The sequence below is a fragment of the Coregonus clupeaformis genome, chromosome 26 (genome assembly GCF_020615455.1).
Source record: "Coregonus clupeaformis isolate EN_2021a chromosome 26, ASM2061545v1, whole genome shotgun sequence".
NCBI classification, from domain to species: domain Eukaryota; kingdom Metazoa; phylum Chordata; class Actinopteri; order Salmoniformes; family Salmonidae; genus Coregonus; species Coregonus clupeaformis.
In genome coordinates this window covers 33,212,940-33,239,577 of record NC_059217.1, presented here as the reverse complement: position 1 = coordinate 33,239,577, position 26,638 = coordinate 33,212,940, and the positions used below count along the sequence as shown (strand labels likewise).

The following is a 26,638-nucleotide window of genomic DNA, read 5'->3' as shown; positions in this document are numbered from 1 at the left end:
TTAAAATGTCTTACTCACGTCGGCCACGGAGAATGAGAGCCCACAGTCCTTGGCAGCAGGCTGCGTCGGTGGCACTGTGTTATCCTCAAAGCAGGCGAAGAAGGTGTTTAGCTTGTCCGGGAGCAAGACGTCGGTGTCACGACGTGGCTGGTTTTCCCTTTGTAAACCGTGATTGTCTGTAGACCCTGCCACATACGTCTCGTGTCTGAGCCGTTGAATTGCGACTCCACTTTGTCTCTGTACTGATGTTTTGCCTGTTTGATTGCCTTACGGAGGGAATAACTACACTGTTTGTATTCGACCATATTCCCAGTCAACTTGCCGTGGTTAAATGCGGTGGTTCGCGCTTTTGCACGAATGCTGCCATTATCCACGGTTTTTGGTTTGGGTAGGTATTAATAGTCACAGTGGGAACAACATCCCCTATACGCTTCCTGATGAACTCAGTCACCATGTCCGAGTATACATCAATGTTATTCTCAGAGACATCCCGGAACATATCCCAGTCCATGTGATCAAAACAATCTTGAAGCATGGATTCCGATTCGTCAGACCAGCATTGAATAGACCTTAGCACGGGTACTTCCTGTTTGAGTTTCTGCCTATCGGAAGGGAGGAGCAGAATGGCGTCATGATCTAATTTGCCGAAGGGAGGGCGGGGGAGGGCCTTGTAGCCATCCCGGAAGGGAGAGTAACAATGGTCGAGAGTTTTTGAAGCGCGAGTACTACAGGCAATGCGTTGATAGAACTTCAGTAGCATTTTCCTCAAATTTGCTTTGTTAAAATCCCCAGCTACAATAAATGCGGCCTCAGGATATGTGGTTTCCAGTTTGCAAAAAGTCCAGTGTAGTTCCTTGAGGGCTGTCGCGGTATCGGCATGAGGGTCAATATGTGCTTTTTAAATTACATACACTGCCTTCGGAAAGTATTCAGACCCCTTGACTTTATCCACATATTGTTATGTTACAGCCTTTATTCTAAAATGGATTAAATAAATAGAAATCCTCAGCAATCCAGACAATACCCCATAATGACAAAGCGAAAACAGGTTTTTTGAAATGTTTTCAAATGTATTAGAAATAAAAAACTGATACCTTATTTACATAAGTATTCAGACCCTTTGCTATGAGATTTGAAATTGAGCTCAGGTGCATCCTGTTACCATTGACCATCCTTGAGATGTTTCTACAACTTGATTGGAGTCCACCTGTGGTAAATTCAATTGCTTGGACATGATTTGGAAAGGCACACACCTGTCTATATAAGGTCCCACAGTTGACAGTGCATGTCAGAGCAAAAACCAAGCCGTGAGGTCAAAGGAATTGTCCGTAGAGCTCCGAGACAGCATTGTGTCGAGGCACAGATCTGGGGAAGGGTACCAAAAAATGTCTGCAGCATTGAAGGCCCCCAAGAACACAATGGCCTCCATCATTCTTAAATGGAAGACGTTTGGATCCACCAAGATTCTTCCCAGAGTCCTAACTGAGCAATCGGGGGAGAAGGGCCTTGGTCAGGGAGGTGACCAAGAACCTGATGGTCACTCTGAAAGAACTCCAGAGTTCCTCTGTGGAGATGGGTGAACCTTCCAGAAGGACAACCATCTCTGCAGCACTCCACCAATCAGGCCTTTATGGTAGAGTGGCCAGACAGAAGCCAATCCTCAGTGAAAGTTTGCCAAAAGGCACATAAAGACTCTCAGACCATGAGAAACAAGATTCTTTGGTCTGATGAAACCAAGATTGAACTCTTTGGCCTGAATGCCAAGTGTCACGTCTGGAGGAAACCTGGCACCATCCCTACGGTGAAGCATGGTGGTGGCAGCATGCTGTGGTGATGTTTTTAAGCGGCAGGGACTGGGAGACTAGTCAGGATTGAGGGAAAGATAAATGGAGAAAAGTACAGAGAGATCCTTGATGACAACCTGCTCCAGAGTGCTCAGGTCCTCAGACTGGGGCGAAGGTTCACCTTCCGACAAGACAACGACCCTAAGCACACAACCAAGACAATGCAGGAGTGGCTTAGGGACATGTCTCTGAATGTCCTTGAGTGGCCCAGCCAGAGCCCGGACTTGAACCCGATTCAGGGGAGACCTGAAAATAGCTATGCAGCAACACTCCACATCCAACCTGACAGAGCTTGAGAGGATCTGCAGAGAAGAATGGGAGAAACTCCCCAAATACAGGTGTGCCAAGCTTGTAGTGTCATACCCAAGAAGAATCGATGCTGTATTCACTGCCAAAGGTGCTTCAACAAAGTACTGAGTAAAGGGTCTGAATACTTATGTAAATGTCATATTTCCTGTTTTTTTGTTGAAATTAGCCGCAATTTCTAAAAACCTGATTTTTGCTTTGTCATTATGGGGTATTGTGAGTAGATTGAGGGGGAAAAAACAATGTAATTTTAGAATAAGGCTGTAACGTAACAATGTGGAAAAAGTCAAGGGGTCTGAATACTTTCCGAATGCACTGTAAATGCTTCAAAATTAATGTTAGCTGTGACGTTAGTTGATTTAAAATGTACAAGAACAAAACGTATATGATCTCCTAAGCCTGTGTTTACCACAGACTTTATTTTCTGTGTTTATCCAAAAACCCTACAAAAACGCCATTAATTTCCCATAGGCTTTGTCCAATGAACCATGGCGAAGTTAGTGCCTACAAAAAGACGCCATTACTATTTCTCTCTATAGCGTCTGTGACTGCATGGGCAGTGCCATTGAGGCTATCTCCATTGTAAAGTAGTCAATGTTCTAATTCACGATTGGCTCATCCCTCCTGATGACCCAGTTGGACATAACTCCTACAGCGTCACCAGCAGGGATCAGCCAATGAAGTTGGAAGTCCCACCCAGTTGACTACAATAAAATGGTGGAAGCCCTCAATGGCGCTGCCCATGTGAATATGGCCTTTAGGCCACTAGAGGCTTCTATCATTCTCTATGGTATGTTCCTAGCTCACTGGGCAAGGGGGCAGGACTACAGAAGGCCTTTAGTGCAAGTATGCTGCAGCTACCCCGTTCTCCTTTAGTGCGGATTACAAAAGCAGGAAGATATCAGCTAAAACAAGCATCTCTAGCTAACTTCTATTTGAAAATAGATTGTAATTCACTGCATGTTCGTCGCATTAGCCTTAATCAAGGTGATCTCTTAATATTACATTGTTGTTCAATGGGACCAGACTCTCTGAAATCCTTTTTTCAACACGTGTGATTTTTACGACACTGCTCCTCCATTCGAATCATGGCTGGACTCATAAACTTTGAGGACGAAAAGGAGGTAAAGCAGTATTTGGATAACATAGGTGTAGAATTCAGCTACCAGTGTTACAGACAGAAGAACCCTGAAGGTAAGGCATGACGTGCGCTGTCTCATGCACGGGTGCTGAAGTGAGTGTTTGGGTCACTCAGTGTTCAGCTCATGATTACTCATTCACTGTCCCATAACTGGAGTGCTGAACCACTGATTCTGGTTGGTGTTGAGTTTTTTTTGATGCCTCATGTACTTGTACTATAAGCTTTCCACCTTTCACCTCATAAATGTGTCTAACCTCATTCTGCATGTATGTATTCTGTTGTCAAAGGCTTGCTGACTACATGGAAGGAGTGAAGAAAAACTTTGAGGCTACCACCCAGGTGCTCAAACACAACTGTGAGATGAATAAACATGGTGAAGGCTGCTACAAGCTTGGGGCTTAGGATGTCCAAGGGAAAGGTACATGACTCCACTCCACTAAACGTAATCCCTTTCACTAGAAGATTACAACAGCAAAGTCTGTAACAATTTGCATTTATCAGACAAGTAATTTGAAAGATTAGATTATGTCATGACCAAAACATGTTTTCAGACATGTCATCTTATTAATAAGGGTGATAAGACAGACCCTGAATCCATTCCCCAAGTGGTCAAGCTCACCATGTTCTAAATCTCTCCACCAGGGGAAGTTGCAGAGAATCTGAAGATGGCCTACTCCTGATTCATGACGGCCTGCAGCAGTGGTTGTAAGAAGTCTGTGGACTCGTGTCAAAACGTGGGTCTCCACACCCACGACGGTCGAGTCATGACAGCCGGCCCTGACCCGGGGGCGGCCAGGCAGTACTATGAGAAGGCCTGTATCGGGGGGTTCACTCCCTCCTGCTTCAACCTCCAGTGCCATGTATATTGAGGGCCGAGTAAGGACATGGGCCTGGCCATGAGGTATGCCACGAGGGCCTGTGGGCTAGGTCACGTCTGGGGCTGTTCCAATTCCAGCCGTATGTATAAACTGGGGGATGGTGGCGGAGAAGGATGAGAAGTAAGCAGAGGAGCTAAAGAGTTGCACTTCCAGGAGAAAGAGAGGCATCTCAAGTTTGGGGAATGAAGGGGTCGGTCAGAGGGAAGTCGCCTCGATAAATCTTTGTTCCAAATGGGCAATTTGTTTTGAAGGAATATCAGGGGCAGTTGGTGCTTCCTCTTGCCCTGACATGCTACATAGACATGTCTGTTTAGTGCTGGCGAAAGGTTGAAGGATTCACTAATGTGTGTGTTTTAACCTGCATATGTATGATTTATATGGGGCTCTGCAATACATGTAGATGTGTTTTCTCTCTATGGGGGACTCTATGGCAAACTATTACAGACTACAAAGGGAAGCACAGCCGCGAGCTGCCCAGTGACACGAGCCTACCAGATGAGCTAAATTACTTCTATGCTCGCTTCGAGGCAAGTAACACTGAAACATGCATGCGAGCATCAGCTGTTCCGGACGACTGTGTGATCACGCTCTCCGTAGCCGATGTGAGTAAGACCTTTTTAAACAGGTCAACATTCACAAGGTCGCAGGGTCAGACGGATTACCAGGACGTGTACTCCGAGCATGCGCTGACCAACTGGCAAGTGTCTTCACTGACATTTTCAACATGTCCCTGACTGAGTCTGTAATACCAATATGTTTCAAGCAGACCACCATAGTTCCTGTGCCCAAGAACAATAAGGTAACCTGCCTAAATGACTACCGACCCGTAGCACTCACGTCTGTAGCCATGAAGTGCTTTGAAAGGCTGGTCATGGCTCACATCAACACCATTATTACATTTACATTTTAGTCATTTAGCAGACGCTCTTATCCAGAGCGACTTACAGTTAGTGAATACATTATTTTTTTTTATATTGGCCCCCCGTGGGAATCGAACCAACAACCCTGGCGTTGCAAACGCCATGCTCTATTAACTGAGCTACATCCCTGCCGGCCATTCCCTCCCCTACCCTGGGCCAATTGTGCGCTGCCCATGAGTCTCCCGGTCACGGCCGGCTGCGACAGAGCCTGGATTCGAACCAGGATCTCTAGTGGCACAGTTAGCACTGCGATGCAGTGCCTTAGACCACTGCGCCACTCAGGAGCACAATTATCCCAGAAACCCTAGACCCACTCCAATTTGCATACCGCCCCAACAGATCCACAGATGATGCAATCTCTATTGAGCTCCACACTGCCCTTTCACACCTGGACAAAAGGAACACCTATGTGAGAATGCTATTAATTGACTACAGCTCAGCGTTCAATACCATAGTGCCGACAAAGCTCATCACTAAGCTAAGGACCCTGGGACTAAACACCTCCCTCTGCAACTGGATTCTGGACTTCCTGACGGGCCGCCCCCAGGTGGTAAGGGTAGGTAACAACACATCCGCCATGCTGATCCTCAACACGGGGGCCCCTCAGGGGTGCGTGCTCAGTCCACTCCTGTACTCCCTTTTCACTCATGACTGTATAATAATAATAATAATAATATGCCATTTAGCAGACGCTTTTATCCAAAGCGACTTACAGTCATGCGTGCATACATTTTTGTGTATGGGTGGTCCCGGGGATCGAACCCACTACCTTGGCGTTACAAGCGCCGTGCTCTAGCAGCTGAGCTACAGATGGCCAGGCACGACTCCAACACCATCATTAAGTTTGCCGATGACACAACAGTGGTAGGCCTGATCAACGACGAGACAGCCTATAGGGAAGAGGTCAGAGACCTGGCCGTGTGGTGCCAGGACAACAAACTCTCCCTCAACGTGATCAAGACAAAGGAGATGATTGTGGACTACAGAAAAAAGAAGAGGACTGAGCACGCCCCCATTCTCATCGACTGGGCTGTAGTGGAGCAGGTTGAGAGCTTCAAGTTCCTTGGTGTCCACATCACTGACAAACTAACATGTTCCAAGCACACCAAGACATTCATGAAGAGGGCACGACAAAAGGAGACTAAGGAGACTGAAAAGATTTGGCATGGGTCCTCAGATCCTCAAAAAATTCTACAGCTGCACCATCGAGAGCATCCTGACTGGTTGCATCACCGCCTGGTATGGCAACTGTTCGGTCTCCGACCGCAAGGCACTACAGAGGGTAGTGCGCACGGCCAATACATCACTGGGGCCAAGCTTCCTGCCATCCAGGACCTCTATACCAGGAGGTGTCAGAGAAAGGGCCTATAAATTGTCATAGACTCCAGCCACCCTAGTCATAGACTGTTCTCTCTGCTACCGCACGGCAAGCGGTACCGGAGCGCCATGTCTAGGTCCAAGACGCTTCTAAACAGCTTCTACCCCCAAGCCATAAGACTCCTGAACATCTAATCAAATGGCTACCCAGACTATTTGCTTTGCGTCCCCCCCCCCCTCCCCATTTACGCTGCTGCTACTCTGTTTATTATCTATGCATAGTCACTTTAATAACTCTACCTACATGTACATGTTACCTCGACTAACCGGTGCCCCCGCACATTGACTCGGTACCGGTACCCCCTGTATATAGCCTCGCTATTGTTACTTTTATTTCGTATTATTTTATATTGTATTTTGTAGTGTGAATGTAATTTTTTTGTTATTTTGTAAAAATTAAAATGTTATTCTTTCTTAACTGCATTGTTGGTTAAGGGCTTGTAAGTAAGCATTTCACTGTAAGGTGAATACCTGTTGTATTCGGCGCATGTGACATACAATTTGATTTGATTTTAACTCAGTCTGTCCATCCTATGAGATTGTTCCTCTCGACATGGAGGGAGGACAGATTCTGAGTCCAACACATCTGCCTGAACATTGACAACAACTTGACTTGATTCAAATGAGTTCACGCAAACAGCTCAGTTCACTTGGTGTCATTTTAGTTGTGAATCCATGGTGGAGAGTCTCATTTCACATGGACAATTGACAAACAGCGCCATCCAATGGTGTGATCGTGATAAAATGAAGCTGTTTGCGAAGTTCATTGGTTCTGCCACAAGTTGGAGTCAAAGTCAAGGAAAACGAGTGTGATATGGCAAATTTACCGTCTATGAGTACATCAGGGCAGGTTAGAGTTATTTGTCGTCTCATTTGCTCATCCCATTTGATGTGATGTGTTTAAAATAGAATAATCTGGTGGGACATATTCACGTAAAGAGCTTCAGTTTAGACAGATAATGTGACGTTTCGGTCAGAATTGCTGAAACATGTATTTTGTCTTTTGTACAAATGTTATTAAAGTCCCAGCCTTCCATGGTCCAACTGGACAATATGAAAACATTGACGTAAACATATTATATTGTCTTGTTCCTTCCAAATCGAGCAGAGAAGCACACTGGTCACATCTGAGATAAAACGTGGCTATACTGCTAAATATTTGGAGGTACAGACCTCTAGCCTCTCGTTTACCATGACCGGTGGAAATTTGACTGGCATACCATCCACTCTCGTAGACACTTGACTAAACAGTGCCCAGCTCTGTCTCGCGCCCCCGGTAGGTGCCAGTCAGCTCTCCACGCGACACATGCGCAGCCTTCTCTGGTGTACTGGCACGCGGTGGTAGGAATCACTCTTATCTGTAGCCACATATCTAGGATCAGTTTCCACTCCCTAGTAACATTGGGGGAGACATAAAAAGTATTAAATTAGATCAGTGTCAAGGGGCAGTCTGGTCTCATACACTAAACGTAACAGTAAATCCGGGACACTCATATGAGTATATTGTAATGACCTGACTCATCTACTAGCCTAACACATAACACACAGCTGTCTGTGCGGGTCGCTACAATATGTTAAGTTTGGTATGGTTACATAAGACAGATGGTTACTTAAGGCAAAAATGAAAGTAGGGTGGTTGGTCAGGGTGGATGGGTAGGCGTATATAACGTGAATGTCTAGCAACCCAAAGGTTGGGAGTTTGAATCTCATCAGGGACAACTTTAGCATTTTAGCTAATTAGCAACTTTATAACTACTTACTACTTTTTAGCTACTTTGCAACTACTTAACATGCTTCCCTAACCGTAACCCTTTAACCTAACTCCTAAACTTAACCCTAACCCCTAGCCTGGCTAACGCTAGCCAGCTAGCTAACGTTAGCCACCTAACCACCTAGCTAGAATTTGTAACATGTATGTTTAGAAAATTCGTAACATATTTTGCGTTTTGCATATTCGTTACATATAATACGAAATGGGTGCTGGACATCCACAAAATGTAAAATAGTCCCGTGTAGCTCAGTTGGTAGGGCATGGCGTTTGCAACGCCAGGGTTGTGGGTTCGTTTCCCACGGGGGACCAGTATGAACAAATAATGTATGCACTCACTAACTGTAAGTCGCTCTGGATAAGAGCGTCTGCTAAATGACTAGAAATGTAAATTAAAACAACTATATACCATTACATATCATACTGAATAATACGAAATGCTCTGAGACCAGGTTACAGCGGGCGAAGGGGAAGGCGAGCGAACTTTCTAAATCCCGCCCCTTTTCCCGTGTCCATTCAACCCTCATTCAAAACAGAACACAGCTGTTGCAGAGCACATCGCTTTTGGCGTTGTGGGAGCCTGTGAAATCTGCTGCGGTCAAATAGGAATTTGGCAACCAAATCTGTGTGGTGAGTGTTTGGTTTATGTCTGTTTTCGTAAGCTAGGGTGTGTAGCAGCTTTGTTTGGCAGCATTCCTGATGCTAAATCCTTTTGCGCGGAAGGTTAGCTAACGTTAGCGATACTGGACTAAGCCACACTAACGTAGCTAACGCTAAGCTTTCTCTTTTGAAGGTTTAAGTAAAGCGTTTATTTTGAGTTGAATAGTATTATGTCGAAGTAACGTTAAGTACGTAAGCTAACGTTAACTAGCTTGCATTACAGTACAGCCAGTTCTAGCTCAGAATGTCTTAAGATGTTTGCACTCGTCGAGTTAGCTAGCTACTGTAGGTAGTCAACGTTTGTTTGCCAAGTTAGCTAGTGAACTAACTAGCAACCGTCCTCTAATGTCGTTGTTATTTGTGTGTTTTAACCAACTGAGATATCTAGCTAACGGTTATTTGCGCGTGTTGTCTGCTGTTAGCGCTAAACTGAGGACTACTGAAACGGCCTCGCGGCTTGGCTCGGGATGTCTCGGACTCAGAACCCCCCTCCCTGTCCCGCCCAGATCAGGGGAGTGTCTCGGGTGGGGCGTGTTTTTTCTCTCTCACTAAAATGGCTTGGGCGTAAACATGATAACTGCTGGTTGGCTAGTTATCTTTCAATATAGAAGTCACTACTATGTGCGGATAGTCTGAAAAAGCAGATAACTTTGTTTAGGGAGATGCAACGGCCTGTAATTTATACACAGGCAATAAACATCAAGCTAGCCAGCCAGCCAGCCGTTGCAATTCGAATTCATTAATCTTTCATGACGGGTTGGCATGGACATCGTGGTGCCTGCCTACTGTAGCTAGGATATGTCAGCATCAATGTGTTTTGCTACATTATCTAGGCAACGTTAGGCCCTGTAATGTACCAGTTAAAAGCAATACCGTGGGTCGATATCATTGATTTCAAAGGGTGAAAGTGTTCAGTAATGAATTTATTCTTTGTAATGCACAGTCAAGCACATTTCATGTCCCACATCATTACCTAGATCAGCCATGTATAACAGATCGCTGATGCATCTTTCATTGCTGCCTTCAATGCCTTGATATTTCTAGCCAATAGCCACTCTGGCTAGCCAAAGTCAAGGACACTACAGCAACACATTTCAGTCATGCCACATGCCATGCAGGCTGATTTCCGTTAACCCAGTAATTGCTGTCAAACAGTGTAAGCTTGTGTTCTATAACTGAGATGCAGGTGTGGACATTAACATTTATAGCCAGTAGGAATTGGCTGTCATTTTACCTGCTGCCCCAATGTCTCTCTCTCTCTTTCCTCTGGGAACGGCTCACTGGCACACCCAGGTGATGCACACACCATTACTTTTTCAGGATTTTCATTGCTGACCAAAAATGAGCTATAACTGGGCAAATAACTCACTAACTAAAAACGCATCTCACGACTGCATGATTGAAAGACTGCTCGTGCCTGTCAATGCAGGCCTACAATAATTATACTCTGCATAGATTGGGAGGACAGTGTGCAACACATTGCATCCGGAGGACACTGATCAAATTCTGATCTGAGTAGCCTAATTGTTTGATATTGTGATTTCTTTAACTTGTCCATTCGGACAGCTTAAATGTATATTCTTCTTGGCCAACTTTTTTTGCTTGCCTGGGGGAAGCGGACAAGCGTTAATGTCGAGCTCTGAGATGCCTTATAGTTGTGGTAGTGCATGGTTGATCCCATGCTGTACTGTAGCCAACACCTCTATCCTATCGTAACATGTCATGCCATACATGTTTGGCATGACATGGAACGAACACAGAGAGGAGTTTGCTAAACGAGCACTTAAACAGATCTGGACCACCAGGCTATCTATAATAGCCTTGGTTAGATACACAGAAAACTACAGAAATTCGTATTCTTGGCGTACTTCTGCATTGCCCAGAAAACATTCTCTCAAGTTGAACATAACATGCAAGATAGGTTTGAATTGGGTTAGATGCTCATATCTACATCGCTACAATTGTGTTTTCTGTCCATTGGTTAAAGAAAAAGTAAATAGTCTGATATTGAATGGTTAGATAAGGTTCCAGATTTCAGCCCAAATAAGAGATCACAGCCGCTGAGTCTCCCTGGCAGATCTCCTGAAGGATACATGTGTTTTCATGCATGACTAGAGCTGTTGCATAGGATGCAGAGCAATGCATAAATATAAATGCAACATGCAACAATTTCAAAGATTTTACTGAGTTACAGTTCATATAAGGATATCAGTCAATTGAAATAAATAAATTAGGCCCTAATCTATGGATTTCACATGACTGGGATTACAGATATGCATCTGTTGGTCACAGATACCTTTAAAAAAAAGGTAGGGCCGTGGATCAGAAAACCAGTCAGTATCTGGTGAGATCACCATTTGCACCATACAACGTGACACATCTCCTTCGCATAGAGTTGATCAGGCAATTGATTGTGGCCTGTGGAATGTTGTCCCACTCCTATTCAATGGCTGTGCAAAGTTGCTGGATATTGGCGGGAACTGGAACACGCTGTATTACACGTCGATCCAAAACATTACCAATCATGCTTAATGGGTGATGTGTGCTGAGTATGCAGGCCTTGGAAGAATTGGGACATTTTGACATCAGCAAACCGCTCGACCACACAATGCCATAGACGCTGTATGCCATCTTCCCGGTACAGTTGAAACCGGGATTCATCCGTGAAGAGCACTCTTCTCCAGCATGCCAGTGGCCATCGAAGGTGAGCATTTGCCCCCTGAAGTCAGTTACAATGCTGAGCTGCAGTCAGGTCAAGACCCTAGTGAATACGACGAGCTTGCAGATGAGCTTCCCTGAGACTGTTTCTGACAGTTGGTGCAGAAAAATCTTCGGTTGTGTAAACCCACAGTTTCATCAGCTGTCCAGGTGGCTGGTCTCAGATGATCCCGCAGGTGAAGAAGCCGGATGTGGAGGTCCTGGGCTGGCGTGGTTACACGTGGTCAGCGGTTGTGAGGCCGGTTGGACCCGTACTGCCAAATTCTCTAAAACAACATGAGGCATTTTATGGTAGAGAAATCAACATTCAATTCTCTGGCAACAGCTCTGGTGGACATTCCTGCAGTCAGCATGCCATTGCACGCTCCCTCAACTTGCGACATCTGTGGCATTGTGTTGTGCGGTAAAAAACTGAACATTTTAGAGTGGCCTGTTATGGTCCCCAGCACAAAGTGCACCTGTGTAATGATCATGCTGTTTAATCAGCTTCTTGATTTGGCACACCTGTCATATTGGTATTTTATTAGGATCCCCATTTAGCTGTTGCAAAAGCAGCAGCTACTCTTCCTGGGGTCCACACAAAACATGAAACCTGACATAATACAGAACGTTAATAGACAAGAACAGCTCAAGGACAGAACTACATACATTGGATTATCTTGGCAAAGGAGAAATGCTCACTAACAGGGATACAAACAAATTTGTGCACCAAATTTGAGAGAAGTAAGGTTTTTGTGTATATGAAACATTTCTGGAATCTTTTATTTCAGCTCATGAAATATAGGACCAACACTTTATATGTTGGGTTTATATTTTTGTTCAGTGTGTGTGTATATATACAGGTAAAAGTCAGTAAATTAGAATATTTTGAAAAACTTGATTTATTTCAGTAATTGCATTCAAAAGGTGTAACTTGTACATTATATTTATTCATTGCACACAGACTGATGCATTCAAATGTTTATTTCATTTAATTTTGATGATTTGAAGTGGCAACAAATGAAAATCCAAAATTCCGTGTGTCACAAAATTAGAATATTGTGTAAGGGTTACATTTTGAAGACACCTGGTGCCACAAACTAATCAGCTGATTAACTCAAAACACCTGCAAAGGGCTTTAAATGGTCTCTCAGTCCAGTTCATTGCACAAGGAGGGAAAGACACAAAAGGTTATTGCAGAAGAGGCTGGCTGTTCTCAGAGCTCTGTGTCCAAACACATTAATAGAGAGGCAAAGGGAAGGAAAAACTGTGGTCAGAAAAAGTGTACAAGCGATAGGGATCACCGCGCCCTAGTCAAGATTGTGAAAAAAAACCCATTCAAAAATGTGGGGGAGATTCACAAGGAGTGGACAGCTGCTGGAGTCAGGGCTTCAAGATCCACCACCAAGAGACGCTTGAAAGACATGGGTTTCAACTGCCGCATACCTCGTGTCAAGCCACTGTTGACCAAGAAACAGCGCGAAAAGCGTCTCACCTGGGCTAAGGAAAAAAAGAGCTGGACTGCTGCTGAGTGGTCTAAAGTCATGTTTTCTGACGAAAGCAAATTTTGCATTTCCTTTGGAAATCGAGGTCCCAGAGTCTGGAGGAAGACAGGAGAGGCACAGGATCCACGTTGCCTGAAGTCTAGTGTAAAGTTTCCACCATCAGTGATGGTTTGGGGTGCCATGTCATCTGCTGGTGTCGGTCCACTCTGTTTCCTGAGATCCAGGGTCAACGCAGCCGTCTACCAGCAAGTTTTAGAGCACTTCATGCTTCCTGCTGCTGACCTGCTCTATGGAGATGGAGATTTCAGGTTCCAACAGGACTTGGCGCCTGCACACAGCGCAAAATCTACCCGTGCCTGGTTTACGGACCATGGTATTTCTGTTCTAAATTGGCCAGCCAACTCCCTGACCTTAGCCCCATAGAAAATCTGTGGGGTATTGTGAAAAGGAAGATGCAGAATGCCAGACCCAACAACGCAGAAGAGTTGAAGGCCACTATCAGAGCAACCTGGGCTCTCATAACACCTGAGCAGTGCCAGAAACTCATCGACTCCATGCCACGCCGCATTAATGCAGTAATTGAGGCAAAAGGAGCTCCAACCAAGTATTGAGTATTGTACATGCTCATATTTTTCATTTTCATACTTTTCAGTTGGCCAACATTTCTAAAAAATCCCTTTTTTGTATTAGCCTTAAGTAATATTCTAATTTTGTGACACACGGAATTTTGGATTTTCATTTGTTGCCACTTCAAATCATCAAAATTAAATGAAATAAACATTTGAATGCATCAGTCTGTGTGCAATGAATAAATATAATGTACAAGTTACACCTTTTGAATGCAATTACTGAAATAAATCAAGTTTTTCAAAATATTCTAATTTACTGACTTTTACCTGTATATATATATATATTTTTTTACAAACTTTGGTGGGGCCCCAGAACATCTGGATGATTATATTTGCCTACCCTGGTGTACAGAGCAGACCCATTAGTCACATTCAGATTTGATCAAGAATCAAGATTAGTAAGGGAAAGTTTCACCAGAATCTAGGGAAAGGGGATACCTAGTCAGTTGCACCACTGAATGCATCAACCGAAATGTCTTCCACATTTAACCCAACCCCTCTGAATCAGAGAGGTGTTGGGGGGGCTGCCTTAATCGGCACCCACGTCATCGGCGCCCGGGGAGCAGTTGTTGTGGGTTTACTTTCTTGCTCAATGGCAGAACGGCAGATTTTTCCACCTTGTAGGCTCAGGGATTCGTTCCAGTGATCTTTTGATTACTGGCCCAATGCTCTTTACTGCTAGACTACATGCTACCCCATGGTGCATGTACAGCCAATCTATTTCTCTTGCAACTGTGTCACCTTTAAACAGACTTGTTTGCTTAAATTAGCCTTTTCCTGGTCTTCTATCTTGTTACGATTTCATTTTTGCACACTAGTTTGTCGCTGTCTATGTCACTAGGGTTGGGAATTGCCAGGGACCTCACGATACATTCTATATGTATTGCGATTTGATAATGTGATTTTGTTGCGATTCGATGTTCCAAACATATTGCTCATGTCTGCTGCTGAGGGACAAAAGAGCCATGAGAAAACCAGTTTTGATCAGTCATGGAAATGGAAGTGCTGAAAACAAATTGGCTCCCTATTTAAAAAGAAGATGGAGAACAAGCTATGAAGGAAGAATTCTGGCGTTTTGGTGCAGGTACAACCAACTAGCGTAAAACAATACGATGTATCGTCAAATAATATCCCAATATGTAACTGTATACATTTTTTATTTTCTTCACATCACTATATGTCACTGGCCCTCCCTGAGTGTCCCTCCCACAGGAACACTGGTTAGTGCAGTCTAATCTAAATGGTAGTACTGCTATGCTCTATGTGCGCCCATCTGGTGCTGTAGCTGTGTGTTGTTGTGTTCTGTCTTTCCAAGGCCTGGAATGTGATTAGCTGTGAAATGAGACTCTCTGCTGTGTGTGTGTGTGTGCTACAGGGCATGCGTCAGATGTCAGCCCCCTGGTCTGTCTCAGGTTTAGTTAGCCTGTTCTGGGTTTTGTCCCTCCTTGGATGACATGGGACTTTCTGAAAGATTGAGTCCAGATTTGTTGTTGTTGGTTTGGCCACAGAAAAAGACCAGAACCTTCCCCCTAGCTGTGATTGGCTGAGATAATGGATGGGCTGGACATGCCGAGAGATGAGTTCGGATTGGTCTGCTATGTAGCACGCTTCTGTCTATAACATGAGCTGCTCAGTATGTGTAGATAATCCTTGGTACCGCAGCTTATTTGAAATATATTACGTTAGCATGGAGAACTGCAAAAGTGTTGCTACTGCTCTTCACAACATTGCTGCCCAGAATTTAGCAGGAGCTATCGAGAAAGAAAAGTGGGAAAAAGTTGTGATGGACTACTTTCTGCACACAGTCAGTGTGAACCGGAGTGACTTGACACAACAATGGGCCACACAAGCTGTAGCTAGCTACAAACAGAAAAGACACGCTACCGTGAAGCGTTCCTCCATGTATACGGGTAAGAGTCAAGCTACATTTTCAGATATGATACGTTTATAATTTTGTCCAAGGCAATTTCATTGCAAGTTAAAGCGTACTGTTAGCTAGCTAGCGAACGTCAGCTTGCTGGCTCGCTAATGTTACATGTATGATCTGTGTAGTAATATAATTAGTATCTCAGAAAGCCATATGTATTGCTAATTATAGCCTAATGTTAGCTAGCTAGCTAAAATTGAACATAGTTACTACAGCATTTCATGCATGGTGGCTAGCTATGACAATCACTTTGTATTGCAAGTAGTGTGGGTTGGGATTATGGTTCATTGTTTAGCTAGCTAGCTACATGTCTAAACAAGACTCGACTTCACCAGATTATTACATGACCCATCAAGTTAGCCAGGTATTTCTGAGGGTGATTACGGCCATCTATTGTATTTTATGAAGATGTGTACATGTCTAGACAATAGTGACCATCCACTTAGCTATATGTGGTTGCGGGGTGGTTATATCATTTCTTTCACGTGACCATCAATTTAGACAACTGTGTCTGTTAGGGGTGTGCTGACATGGCCATATCGTAATCGTATCCGTAAATTGGCAGTTGATAGTCGGATCGGATGACACTCGTGATCGGATAAAACGGAAGTGTTTTAATATGAAAAACTATTTATCTCGTTGAATGACAACAAACAGTTAATTGAAGAATCCCTAATGTTGGTCAATCACCGGCGAAGGGGCGTAGACTTCGCCTACCGACAGAAGAAAAACCCCTTGCCGATGAACAAAACAAACACAAATGTCGTCTTAATATATGCACAAACTGTTCTAAACTGTTTCGGATGGGAAGCATGCGGACGCCTTTTAGCCTTTTTACTGAATCTGTGGTGGGGAACATCTGTGGCTATTTAGCTGCTCCACTACCTCCCAACAACCTGGAGGGGGATAGAACAGAATAAAAAAATGGAGAAAGAGGAGAAGAGGGGGGATGAGGTCACTGAGGGAGAGGCTCTGCTGAGTTTCAAAGGAGCTCAGAGGGGAGGGTGAGTGGAGGGTCACACACTCTCTCTCCAGCTCATAAAGCAGTCCTAACCCAGCTCTTACCATAGACCCCTGCAGAGATGGGCCCAGCAGGATCAAAGCTCAACATGCCTCCGCAGTGCTGCCTGCTGAACAGCTTCAGTCAACATGGAAAGCACACACAGGAGGTCACATAGGGAGTGTTCAGCTACAGTACATCTGTCTTGTTTTCCTTCAGCTTTTCCCAGTGTTTGTGTGTGCGTGTGCCCTAGCTACGTTGGATGGGAGGAAATTATACAGCTTCCACAGGCTTTACTGTGCTTGTCAGTACCAGAGTCAAGACATTGTTCTAACCCATCCTGCGAGTAGAGGGAGGGTGAGATGGAGTTTGTTTGAGAGAAAGGGAATGTGCGTGTGTGTGTGTCAGAGCGAGAGCGCAAGGTGTGTGTTTTAGACAGGGGTGCCTGTGCTTTGTCAGGTTCCAGCATGTCTGCTCTCTAAAGTCTATTCCACCCAAAAGCCCTGGGGCCCGACTAGCACCTTCTCCTGGGAAAATAACTGGGTGTGGGTGTTAAAGCTGGGCGATATGGACAAAAATCCATATCACTATAAATGTACTGAATTATAAAGATCAAAAGAAAGATATGTTTATAACATTAATGTGCACCGGTTAGCCTACTTTTGTTTATTACAGTACCATAGACACTACTACTTTGAATGTTGTAACTATCAATTGTATTCTTAGCAATAGCCCACATTAGCACTTATTTCATTTCAAACTTCACATTTCTTGAGTATAGGTAAATTATCGATATCAGTAAAATTGTCCTTGATAAATGGTCGGTGTAGATCATTTTAGTTTTATCATCCCAGCTCGTGTGTGTTTCAGGGTTTCCATTAGGACAACATGACCGGGAAATTTACCGGACTCATATGCAATGGGTGTGTAATCCATTAGGGCGTCCACCCGCGTTTTCAGAATGACAGAAATCACACTTAAGATGAATGACCTTAATATAAACAGAACATGCAACTCCTCTAAAAAAAGCAGCCAATAAAGTGTAATTTTCAAACATTCGCCAAAATGCAATTTGCGGGAAAACACCAATCTAAACAGCACCTGATGCGACCGTTTCCGTATGTGACAGATGAAAATCTGTTAGAAACTTAGAGGGGGAATCTAAAGATGCAACAATTAGGATGGGTTGCTAATATGACTAGTATTGTGCCTTTGGCTTCTAGACAACGAAAGAAAGGTGATATGAAAACCAATAGAACAGGAAAGAAATGCTGGTTTCAATGGCATATGAGGTAATCTTTATAAAATAATTGCCTCTGTTTCTATGGTGGGATTTTGCCTAGGCTTCTTTGATGCAAGGTAAGACATGCCTCATAATATGAAGGTTTCAAACAATTAACCTTGTGTTTTCATAATGCCAACTGCCTCCAGCTCACATTGCAAAGTGGTGGGTGACTTGCTGATAGCCTGCCTACCGTTGCCTGTGCACTTGAATGGCGAATGGGTGGCACGCTTCAATTACCAGTTGAGGAACAAAAATAGTAGCTATTTTTAATCATGGCCATCAAAACTGTTTTTAACACGTGATTGCATTTAGAATTGTTGTGCAATGACTGGGCTTATAAAAGCAGATAATTTGCTCCAGCAGTAACCAGCTGAGGAGCTGCAGGAGAAATCCAGCTCAAAATAGTCTCTGTATGCTGTGCTGTGTGATAGTCATCATCAATCTTATTTATCCAACAGAACTAACGAAAATACACAGGCCCATTTCATTCCACTAAATTATTCAAATTAACCTATAGACTGATAAGCATGACAGTGAAATGTATTTACATCAACTGGTATTTACATAAATGAATAAAAAGCATTATTTTGCAATGGGATTGTTTTTCTCCTGGTTATTTTGGCCGGAAACCGTTTTATTTATCGGTTTTTCATTTTTGTTATCGGCCAAAAGCTGGCAATTGCCAGCTAACGGAAACCCTGACACACACACTCCGCAACTCCCAGTGTTAAAGAGAACAATGGAAGGGAAGCTTGGAGGCTTATACCAGTTACTCATCATAAAACACAGAGAGAGAGAGAGAGACCGAGATTGCTGGGGAGAAGTAGAGACTGAGAGGGAGGGAGTCGGAGAGAGGCTATTCTTGCTGATCAATCATTAAAAGGATACCTCGACCTGGCATTTAACCCTTTGTTCTACTTACCCAGAGTCAGTTGAACTTGTGTATACTAGCATTGCTACTGTACCTGTGGACTTCCAGTCATTGCGCTAATGCTAGTTAGCATTGCCTTGTGAAACTACTGTTAACTTCATTCATACTGCGCATAGAGACATGAAAATGGTATCCAGAAGTTTATCTGACTGGGTAAGTAGAACAAGGGCCAGATTCCAGAATCTCGCAGTATCCCTTTAATTATTAGTGGGAAAAATGCACAATGAACCCTAGATCAGTGGGGTCAACATTGGCCTTGCTCCCTTGTCACAAGGTGCTTGTAGACTAGGATAACCTTTGACACCTGGCTTGTGATGAGGCAATATGCATTTAACATTGTGATGGGATGTGGGACATGGTAATGCTGCTGTAATTAACCCACATTAGTGTAGTTGTAGTTTCACTTGACTTGACAGTGTCTCACTAATAGGAACGTTGAACTTGGATGCTAAACGCTCGTTGATGTCCTGCGTTGCTGTAGTGTAGACAGCGTAAACTCCATAGGACTCATAGAGGAAGAGTGAGATCTCAGGCAGTTTCCTATGAGCATGGTTCTAGTGACAGAGCTCTTCTGGCTATTGTTCCCCTGCCTTATTACTCCACACATTGACTGACTGACTGACTGACTGACTGACAACTGACCTGCCATAACAATCTGCACTGCTGCTGCCTGTACAACCCTTCCTCTCCTCCCTCCCTTCCTCCCTTTCTTCCTACTTGTCTGTCGCTGAGCTCCGGCCCTCCAGTCTTAAGCAGGAGATGCTGGGACAAGGCCAGGCTGGCTGCTCCCCTGTGGCCCACAAATAAGGCCAGAGGCATTCACACACATACCACACGTGCCAGCCTGCGGCCCCGAGACCCTGCCACACACCCTTTCACTTACCAGCTTGGCACAGATTTTCCTCGCTCTTCATCTCCCTCTGTCTGTTTCCTGCTTCTCCTCTCTCCCTCTCTGTCCCCCTCTCTGTATTTCCCCCCATAGCCTTTATTAAGGATCTGTAGAAAGGATCTGTTTCTTGTCTGAGTGTTGGTGTCAGTGTTGGTCTAGCCTAAATGCTGGTTGTGAATGATGCTGCTTGGTCTGTCTTACTGGGGGAATGTGGCGGGGGTGGGGTGGGGGGGGACAACAGACTGGCTCAGTCAAATGATGTTAACTGATGTGACTCATGCAATGGAATGTATTTTTTTGTAATGTCAGTTGAGTTGAATCAACAAATCACAGCACATATTGATGGGTACACTTCCTGCTTTTACTCTAGGTTGAGGACAATGGGACAAGCTATGCTAGTTAGCAATGGCTCTGGTCCCAGATTTGTGACGACGTTGTCGTTACCTGTATGTTTTCGACGTAGCTTTTTCTTCCTGCTTTGCTCCTATGGGTACACTTGCAATGACCAGTCCATCCATTATGTTATCATTGACTTGAATAAGGACGCCCGTTCTATTCATTCTATTTCTATGGCAGAACATGCATTCAGGAGCGAAGGAGAAGAGAATGTGCGTCTATTCGAACGGTTAGGCTATTGCGGAGACGTGGTCATTTGGACAATTACCGTCATCCAAAATTCCATAATTGTCATAGCCTTACCCTAGGGTCATGCACTATTATTCAAAAACATAAAATAGTCATAAATAAGAAAATATTGTGGACATATCGCCCAGCCCTACTTTATTCCCTTACCATTTCCACCATCAAATCATCACTCCATCCAACTACCTCTTAATCTCTCCAGTGAGCTCCAGCAGTAGGCCTATTCCAGTCTGCTCCTGTTACTCCCAGTCAGTCAATAGTAACATCCCCTTGGGACTGATCCTTTAAACCAGGGTTTCCCAAACTCGGTCCTGCCCCCCCCCCCCCGGGTGGATGTTTTGTTTTTTTGCCCTAGCACTGCACAGCTGATTCAAATAATCAAATCTTGATGATGAGTTGGTTATTTGAATCAGCTCTGTAGTGCTAGGGCAAAAAGTGCACCCAGGGGGGCCCCAGGACAGAGTTTGGGAAACCTTACCTTAAACAGCCTGTCAGTCTGCCCTTGGCTGGTCTGCCCTCCCATTGGCTCCTGCCGCCTGTCCATCAGAGATGAGCTGCTCCCTGGTCGATAGGTTGGTCTGACTGGCACACTGAGACGTGTGTCTGTGCGTGAGGCAGAAAGTCGTTGTTTGGTTTTCGGTCAGTAGAATAGCACCATTGTCACTAGGCAACCAAGATACAGGCATGTGGCGTGAGCTGCCTTGGCAAATGACTGGATTCCTCAAACTCTGTGTTCCCCCTCACTATATGTCTGCATCAGTGGTATTCACATTTTTCAGCAGAGACCCCATTTTTTTCCACCAGAATTTCTGGGGACCTGTCGCAGTCTACCATTGAACATCCATTGAAGACTACGCACGTAAATGTCATGCTATTTGTATTTGAGCAATATGATTGGCCATTCATTCAAGCACCACCACGTTCCCGTGAGTAACAATTCTCAAGCACTCGAGCTGTATATGAGTTGACGCCTTCACACAGCACATGCAAGCTTTCCAGAGCAAAAATAAGTGGCCATCAATCTACTCACTGGAGGGGGCTGAGCACGCTCCCCTTTGGGACCGCTGTGTTAAGGATCACCGTGAGGGAGGTGTTGTTGGCGACCTTCACCACTTGGGGTCAGCCCGTCAGGAAGTCCACGGTCCAGCTGCACAGGGAGGGGTTCAGACCCAAGGCCCTGAGCTTAGTGATGAGCACTATGGTGTTGAAGGCTGAGCTGTAGTCAATGAACAGCATTCTTACATTTTTCTTGTCCAGGTGGGATAGTGCAGTGTAATGGCGATTACGTTGTCCGTGGAACTGTTGGGGCGATATGCAAATTATAGTGCGTCTAGGGTGTTGGATAAGGTGAAAGTGATGTGGTCCTTAACTAGCCTTTCAAAACACTTCATGATGACAGAAGTGAGTGCTATGGGGCGATAGTCATTTAGTTCAGGTCCCTTTGCTTTCTTGGGTACAGGAACAATGGTGAACATCTTGAAGCAAGTTGGGACAACAGACTGGGATATGGAGATTGAATATGTCTGTGAACACTCCAGGCAACTGATCTGCACATGCTCTCAGGACGCGGCTTGTGATGCCATCTGGGCCGGCACTCTTGCGAGGGTTAACACGCTTAAATTACTTACTCAGGTCGGCCACGGAGAACGAGAGCACACAGTCCTCGTGAGTATCGGGCCCATGTCGGCAGCTCTGTTTTCCTCGAAGTGAGCGAAGAAGGGTTTTAGCTCATCCGGGAGTGAGGCGTCGGTGTCCGAGACGTGGCTGGCTTCCCTTTTATAATCCGTGATTGTCTGGAGTCCCTGCCACATTTGTCTCATTTCTTAGCCATTGGGAAAAAAAATAAAATAAATACTGCATAGACCGTGTCTGTCGGCGCCATCTTGCTGTTAAGTGATTGTGTGAAGAGGGTTTCACTGTGGACAACGTGTGCTCAGACACCGTTCTGCAAAACAAGACACACACCTCGCCGCCTGTGCAGTATGGGACACACACCTTGCTTGTGTTCCTAACCCGCTGTGTGACAATGTGGGTCCTCTGTAGCTCAATTGGTAGAGCATGGCGCTTGTAACGCCAGGGTAGTGGGTTCGATCCCCGGGACCACCCATATATAAAAATGTATGCACGCATGACTAAGTCGCTTTGGATAAAAGCGTCTGCTAAATGGCATATTATTATTATTTATTATAATGTGTGTAGGGCCCTATAAGGCGGAAGGAATCCAGTCATTAAAGTGGAATTCAATTATTGAAATGAGTAGGAAATCAACTAAATGTATTGAACCTATTAGAAAATGTGAACATTTTTCCCAAGATTATCATAAGACATGGAACAAAATGCATCAGTGATTCGTATTTTCCTTCAACTTTCTGAAGAGGCAACGGCACAGGAATCACCTATCTGTGTGTGCGCGTTTGTCTACCACATTGTGTAGCCGTTAGCGATGATGCTAATGTTCAAGGGTTTTTCTTTATTTTTTACTATTTTCTACATTGTAGAATAATAGTGAAGACATCAAAACTATGAAATAACACATGGAATCAAAATATATTTAATATTTAGTAGCCACCCTTTGCCTTGATGACAGCTTTGCACACTCTTGGCATTCTCTCAACCAGCTTCACCTGGAATACTTTTCCAACAGTCTTGAAGGAATTCCCACATATGCTGAGCACTTGTTGGCAGCTTTTTCTTCACTCTGCGACCCGACTCATCCCAAACCATGCTGATTTAAGTGTGCCTTGAATTCTAAATAAATCACAGACAGCGTCACCAGCAAAGCACCCCCACACCCTAACACCACCTCCTCCATGCTTTACGGTGGGAACTACACATGCGGAGATCATCCGTTCACCCACACCGCGTCTCACAAAGACACAGTGGTTGGAACCAAAAATCTCCAATTTGGACTCCAGACCAAAGGACAAATTTCCACCAGTCTAATGTCCATTGCTCGTGTTTCTTGGCCCAAGCAGGCCTGTTCTTATTGGTGTCCTTTAGTAGTGGTTTCTTTGCAGCGACTCGACCATGAAGGCCTGATTCTTCCGAGTGGCGCAGCGGTCTAAGGTACTGCATCTCAGTGCTTGAGGCGTCACTACAGTCCCCCTGGTTCGATTCCAGGCTGTATCACAACCGGCCGTGATTGGGAGTCCCATAGGGCAGCGCACAATTGGCCCAGCGTTGGCCGGGTTTGGCCGGTGTAGGCCGTCATTGTAAATAAGAATTTGTTCTTAACTGACTATCCTAGTTAAATAAAGGTTAAATAAAAAAATAAAAATTCACACAGTCCCCTCTGAAGCTGGTTGAGAGAATGCCAAGAATGTGCAAAGCTGTCAAGGCAAATGGTGGCAATTTTGAAGAATCTCAAATATAAAATATATTTTGATTTGTTTAACACTTTTTTTGGTTACTACATGTTTCCATGTGTGTTATTTCTTAGTTTTGATGTCTTCACTATTATTCTACAATGTAGAAAATAGTAAAAATAAAGAGAAACCATTTAAGTAGGTGTGTCAACTTTTGACTGGTAATGTACATGTTGGTTGTTTTGCTCTAGGACGAACACAAACCTCACAAGACTCGTCTGAAGGGACCCTGGTACAAGTAAAAAATATTTATGGAAGTATATATTGAAGTAGTTTAGTGCCTAAAATAAGGGGTTAAATAGGTGTAAAAATAATTCTGAAATGGTTTCCTGAGCTTTCTTATCTCTCAGATACTGTATAGGACAGACTTTTTTGGGGGACTATCTGTTGTTCCATGTAGTGAATGGCATTAAGGACAAATTTGTTTCATCAAATAATTGTTTTATATATTTGTTGGATACCTTATGGGGTCTTAAAATTAATATCTAATAGATAAAACGTATCCTTTGTATGACCATCTTAAAACAATTCCATATGTTAGCGTAGTGATTTTGAGAGCAAAAACCTGGAAAACAAACTTGGAAAAACAAAACGGAGAAAACAGAATTTGGGGAAAAAGCTAAACTGAATCGGGCAAAACATTTAACTGATTTTATAGGACCCTATGTGTATCGACCTGGTTGCAGTGACAGGCATGCAGCCACATGCTGTGTGTGACTGGCTCAGCGGCCCCTCTTAGTTTTTGATCAATACTCTCTCTCTCTCTGAACATTTTTGACCTGCTTTGATGACTAATGTTGCTGCTGTTCACTCTGGCTTTAAGACTATAAAAGAGAGATATTATATAGTGTGTTTCTCTGCATCCTTCAGTGCTCAGACTTTGGGTCTTACCAAGATGCTGTAGTCTGCACAGTTTATGAGATTATAGGACAGTTCACATGGGTCAGTGACTGTGGCATGAATAAAGCTGTTTCTAGAGGAATGAGGTAGTCTGAAGGTGATAACCTGTCTGTAGAAAGCTGCTGCTCTGCTCTGTCCTCTGATCAGTGTTTGTGCAGTCAGTGGCTGTGCTGTCTCTCTTAGTGCGTGGATGTGGAGCATCCATCACCCTCACTCACAGCCTAGTGCGCGCGCACACATACACTCAACAGGGTTTCCTTTAGCCGGTAATTGACTGCTTTTGGCAATAACAAAAAAAACCCGCTGATAAATACAATTGTTGCCCGCCAAATTGACCAGGAGAGAAGAAAACAATCCCATTGCAAAATAATGCTTTTTATTCAGTGATGGAAAGTTCAGTCCATGTAAATACATTTGACTGCCATGCTTATCGATCTAATGGTTAATTTGCAAGATTTAGTGGAATTATTTTGGGGCGTGTGTATTTTCGTTAGTCGTCATGCATCTTATTTATCACACACAGACAGCATACAGAGACAATTTCAGTGGAAAATCCCTTGTCAGACAGCGCTAGAACCAGAAGAAGAGCTACGGGTGAGGAGTGGATCTGTTGAGTGACGAGTTGACAACAGGAGAGGGAGAGCGAGGGAGGAGAGAGGGGGAGAGAAGAAGATGGAGAGGGGGTTAGAGAACAGGGAGGAGAATAGGGGATTTATAGAGTGCTGCAAGGCCTAGTTTCTTGAGAATAAGATTTTATATTTTCCAGAGTATCTACCAAATTTCCTTCTCGAGAAAATTGCAAGAAATTACCTGGCTGGTATTCCCGTTCAAACCGGAAGTGCTATTTAAATGCATATGGGCATTTCCATCAAAGGACCAATGAGCACTAACTAACGTGAAGTTCATAGGAGCATATCGAGTTGGGTGTCAAATGAAAGCTAAGAGTCTATATTTTTGGGAAATGAAGGCAGATACATTTTCCAACCATTTTCCATCTGAAAAATGAGGCATAAGTAAAGGCTTTGATTTCTGGATAAACAGATGGAAAAGGGGTCTTAGAAAACATCTGCCAGAAATAGTCTTAAATTATATCAGAAATACATCAAAACACAATCATGTTGACATAAAGACCCCTGACAACTAATATCAACACTTATATTTAGCTTTGGAGAAATTGTTGGACTTCTTTAAGTTTAAGAAATATTCTGTTACCAAAAACCCACATCTTTAAGATATTTTCTAATTTCTCTCCATCATGAGGGAGGTTAATAAAAGTAACAAGTAATGGTACCTACCAATTAGTTATAGTGATTTTACTGATATCAATTTCGTGATTAAGACTCAATTCCGTTACCCAAAAATCTGTAACGGATTTACTGCAGCTAAATTTGACTACAGTGGGAAATCATAATAGTCACAAACCACATTTCGGTCACCTGCTTCTGTGATCCCTTCCACTGGCATACTGTTATGTTTAGCTGAACTGTTTTCTTTGTCTTTCTGTCGTCTGGTGTTCAAACCAAGAGTGTTAAAACAGTCCGAGTCTGGACAACCCCTCTCTCTCTCCCTCTCACTCTCTCGCGCTGCCTCTCACTCTCTCGCCCTGCCTCTCACTCTCTCACGCTGCCTCTCTCACACTCGCGCTGCCTTTCTCTCGCCCTGCCTCTCACTCTCTCACGCTGCCTCTCTCACACTCGCGCTGCCTTTCTCTCGCGCTGCCTCTCACTCTCTCGCCCTGCCTCTCACTCTCTCGCCCTGCCTCTCACTCTCTCACGCTGCCTCTCTCACACTCGCGCTGCCTTTCTCTCGCGCTGCCTCTCACTCTCTCGCGCTGCCTCTCACTCTCTCGCCCTGCCTCTCACTCTCTCACGCTGCCTCTCTCACACTCGCGCTGCCTTTCTCTCGCGCTGCCTCTCACTCTCTCGCGCTGCCTCTCACTCTCTCGCCCTGCCTCTCACTCTCTCACGCTGCCTA

General features: G+C 44.3%; 1 protein-coding gene and 1 pseudogene across 4 annotated transcripts in view; both read left to right on the top strand.

Annotated features, from left to right (window-relative positions):
• Positions 1-3,141: 3,141 nt before the first annotated feature.
• On the top strand, positions 3,142-4,483 carry LOC121539883 (annotated as a pseudogene).
• Positions 4,484-8,751: 4,268 nt separating this feature from the next.
• The window catches only part of LOC121540200 (ras-specific guanine nucleotide-releasing factor RalGPS2-like), a 138,009-nt gene continuing 120,122 nt past the window's right edge, over positions 8,752-26,638 (top strand). For all 4 annotated transcript variants that reach the window (XM_045207821.1, XM_045207822.1, XM_041848888.2 and 1 more), the window contains exon 1: positions 8,752-8,864. The gene's annotated coding sequence lies outside the window, so the exon portion shown is untranslated. The remainder of the gene's footprint in view (positions 8,865-26,638) is intronic.